Here is a 4,671-nt window from a genome sequence, read left to right on the forward strand (position 1 = left end):
CCAATTGAGTTAAAAAAAAAAAAAAAAAAAAAAAAATAAAAAAAAAAAATATATATATATATATATATAAAATCTACAACAAAATCTCGAACCAGAGAAGAACAACCTCATAATTATCTTTCTAAATTAGAATAACTGGCCAAAGAGATGGTTAAGGAGAGATTTGAGCCAAACATTTGAATGGATAACTGAGTCCCACCACTTCTGTTGAGACACGTAAAATTTTCTCATCACTCTGAGGTAGCAGCAGCAGCAGCTCGAAGGAGTCTACGTTGATGTACATCCCAGTTGTATCAGTTGTATACACGACTCATTGTAACCTGGCCAGCAGCAATTACAAAGTTAAAAATAAAAACATTATGAAGTATTGCAATTGCCCTGCATTTCATCATGCGGTTCAAGAGACTAACATGACTTGAAATTCAGACAGCTTAAGATATGAAAAAAGTTCCCATTTACAATTACCAGAATTTGTTGAAAACAAGTGAAACCTATACCTGTGGATCGTCACCTGGTCCCTTAAAAATTGTAGATCAGCAACAAGAACTTCTAAACTTGCTTTGGCATTTTCCAAAATTTTTTTTGAAGAATGTTTGCCTGAATGATATAGTTTTCAGGAACACGTGAACCATGGGCAAATAGTGCAGAAATGCTATGTTAAAAGCCTTTCCAAACAGTAACATACCTCTTCACATGAATATTCCGGCATGACATTTGCTCCTAGCCATAGACACACAAAATCAGCATCTTCAATTCGAGCCTGGGAATAAATGCCTTCCGACACTTCAAAATCCGCAGTTAGTACCTGTAACCAAACTAGACAGACAAAGACTTACTCTGACAAACACTTGACTGGGATTGCAAAAACTCAATGTAACTAGCACAAGCACACAGAATTTGGTCGGAATAACTTATTTGCATATATGCTACAGTTCTTTTCCTCCCAGTAAATTAAACTAGATATATAACACAGGAAATTCTCTTAACAAACGCGTTAGAATTCAAGTTGCAATTACTAGACTATGGATGCTTCTGTCCCGGGATTTTATGTTGTACTGATCTGGGGAATGAGTCCTTTTCACTAAATCAAATGCTTTATGAGAATGTCCAAACAATATGGTTACCTACCTTTTCCTAACTGCCACCAGCTGAGGCAGAGCCTTAAAATATAGGAGATAGTGTCATGGTTCACAAAGAAAAATAGAGGTAAAGCTACCTAAATAGTTTCCAGTGTAAGCTGAGTAATAAGTCAACGGAGTCTCTAAGTTTTTAAGACAAATCTAGAACAAATATCATTCAACATGTGTAACGAAAAATGATTCCCATCAGGTGATATAGGATCTGTAAATTGTGCATCGTATGGTAAATAAAATTGCCTGTAAGTCAGATCAGATTGGAAAAACATCTCAATGCAGGGATGGAAAAGGATTTCTCATTGGGTCCCCTGATGTTGCCATCACAACATGCATATTCTCAAACCATAAACCTTAGCAGTATAAATAACCATAAAAAAAATTAGCCAACATTCCCTTGCATGGTGAAGTTTAGTTTTGATTTTTCATAATTTTTTCTGCCAATCAGTATCTATAGGCAGTACTGACAATGAAATCAATACGGAAGCTTAAATGAATACATCTTTCAATTTCTACTTAACAAGAAAATGCGAACAAGTTGTATCTATGAAATGCTTAACAATAATAAACGAACCTCACCAGAACCCTTTTTAGCTTGCTAAGTCACAACCACGTCTAAGCACTTCTCAATATCAGGAATCTTTGACTGTAACATTAAAACAACAGAAAGTATTTCTCAAAGCGGAATGGCAAAGCAAGACAACAAGATTGAGCCTGAGAAATTCACTTTTAGTTTCTTTAGTTCAAGATAAAGGCTTATAAATTACAATTCACAAAAATGAGACTTCACTCGAAAAAATAATTAAACAAGAATGAGGTAGAGTTGATGGAAAATTTTGAGATTCCAAATATCCGAGTAGAAGAAGTCTGAATGGTGACAAGCTTATAACTATCAGTGCTAGCAGAAAAGATGAAAATGATCAATAAAACCATCAGAACCATGACTTGAAGAGAACCTGCTTATTTGATACTAAATGACAAGAAATGCTTAAGTTGGTCGTGGAAAACATCGTGATGCATCATCAGCTGATAAGGTAAAGAATGCAAAATTTCATCAGGTGTTAAGGTAAGGAATGCAAAGCTTCATCCATCGAAAATTTTCCATCATAACCAATTTCTTAGAAATATAACAAATAGCCGAACCTTAGAACTTGACTAAAGGAACAATTTGAATAGAAATGAAGATGCCTGACAACAAATGGTGTATACCTGAAGATCCCTCTTCTGAGCAAGAAGCTTCATCTCCACTACCCTGTACTGTTGAAGCCTGTGATGTGGTTGAAGTACAATGTAAACTAGGAAACTAAAAACCAAGACACATTAACAAGCCAGAGAGAAAAAGAATTTCTGCAAAGGTGACATTTGCATAGAAACATGTCGAAAGCTCAAAAGCATTCAAATTATTTTCAAGCTCAAAAGCATTGCGAGTTTGATGATATTCAGAAAATGTATTCCATTTCTTTTCTTGGGAGAATCCTTTGACCATGAATTTCTATCTGTTGCCAAAAATTCTCCTTCCAATCCAAAAGCATTTTCTTGCAAAAAATAAAAAAATAAAAAAAAATCCATTTAATGCACTGCAAAATTCATATCCATTCGCAAAGGCAAACCTTAAATATGATACGTTGTAAGTTGTAACAAGATAATTAAGGATATAGTACATAAGCGTTTAAGCACATATAAACACTCAGATAAATATTCTAACCCCCCAAACAATGACTTAATTAATTAAAGATGGGATCTTTTCCGTTGGGCATGATACAGCAGAATCGTTGAGTACATACTAACACACTTATGAATTTTCTAAAATCCCCAAACCAATGGCTTGATTAATTAAAATGGGAATTTTTCCTACTAGGCATGAAATGCAAACATAGAAGACCTCCCACTACCAAAAATCAATAAAATTTTCGAGAAATTCGCTTTTAAATTTCCATGTCAACCAAAATCCCTTAATGTAATTTGAAAATAAAAACCCAGTAGTATAATCCCTTAATAAACTCAATAACACGCATTAATTGACAAGTAAAATGTAGTGAAATATATAGACTTTGACCGTTGATTGAACAGTAGATTAGGAAACCCACAAACCGTATACTTATTTCAATGTGCACATGTAAAAACACAGTGTGTAGAGAAAACCGTGCACATATCTAAATAGGGGTAATTGAAAAACAAACCGTTCTTGGAAGAAGGCGAGTTTTGACTTGGCCCTCAGATCCTTCATTAGGCCTTCCAGTCAGACACTGGTGCTCAAAGCTTGAGCAATGCTGGCGTTATTTGCAACCACCAGTGGGTTCAACTTCATTTTGTATTTTCTCAGAATTTGAAAGGTGTTATCGAGGTGACCTATGTGATCCCTTGCCTCCATGATTTTGCCAATGAGGTCAACAAACGTCATGTTAACCAGTCTTTGGTAGGTAGCGCCTGCATTCTTTAGTCCGAAAGGCATTACCTTGTAGCAGCACAATCCTCTATCTGTAATGAACGATGTGGCCTCTTTATCAGCTTGACACATGGAGATCTCGTTATACCTCGACTATGCGTCCATGAAGCTCAGGTTGATCTATCCTTGGGAGGGGGAAACTATCCTTTGGGCAAGCTCTATTTAAATTGGTGAAGTCGACACATACTCTCCATTTCCCGTTGGGTTTCTTTACCAGGACGGGGTTGGATACCCAATGTGGGTAGATGGTCTCTCAAATGAAGCCATTGCAGCTCAATTTGTCAACTTCTTCTTTGAGTGCCTCATATCTTTCAGGGTTGAGGGCTTTTCTCTTCTACAAATGCGTTGCATAGGTGGGGTTGATGTTTAAGTGGTGACAGCTGACCCTTGGGTCTATCCCCACCATATCCTCATGTTTCCATGCGAAGATGTCTAATTTCTTTTGCAAGAAGTTCATTAATTCCTCATTGATCTCAAGAGGCAGTGCCTTCCTTATTCGTAAGACCTGAGTGGGGTCTTGAGGGTTGGCAGGAAAGGTTTTCAATTCCTCTATTGGGGTTGTGTTCGGCTTTCGAGGATCCAATTCATCTAGAGGATGCTCTTCTTCCGAGGCCTCGACCATGTCGACATCTTCGTCATGTTCGGAGGTATGCCCTTGTTCAGGGGCGTCGAACATTTCTATGTCGGCACTAGCATCGTCTGCAATATTAGTTATGATGACATTTACAGTACGGGGCTTAGATTTTCGCAATGAGTTGAGGTAGAATTTTCTCGAGCCCATCTGGTCACCTCGGACTATGGCAATCTCATGTTGGGTTGGGAACTTCATACATAAGTGGTGAATCAAGGTGATAGCCCAGAGCTTCTTCATTGTAGGTCAACCTAGTATTTCGTGGTAAGCTAACCTATGGTCTACCACCAGAAATTCCATGAAGTGGTGGGCCACTAGGGACGGATCCCATCTCAATCGCTAAAGTTATTCGTCCTTAAGGGACAATGCTGTTACTTGTAAATCCATATAGTGGGTCGATCATGGGCACCAAGCCATGCTCAATTTGCATTTTATTAAAAGTTGAACCGAACAATATATTT

General features: G+C 37.4%; 1 pseudogene; it reads right to left on the reverse strand.

The window, feature by feature from the left end:
* Positions 1-244: 244 nt before the first annotated feature.
* Positions 245-3,637, reverse strand: LOC111389671 (annotated as a pseudogene).
* Positions 3,638-4,671: the final 1,034 nt, after the last annotated feature.

Source organism: Olea europaea, unplaced genomic scaffold, assembly GCF_002742605.1.
Source record: "Olea europaea var. sylvestris unplaced genomic scaffold, O_europaea_v1 scaffold608, whole genome shotgun sequence".
Taxonomy (NCBI): domain Eukaryota; kingdom Viridiplantae; phylum Streptophyta; class Magnoliopsida; order Lamiales; family Oleaceae; genus Olea; species Olea europaea.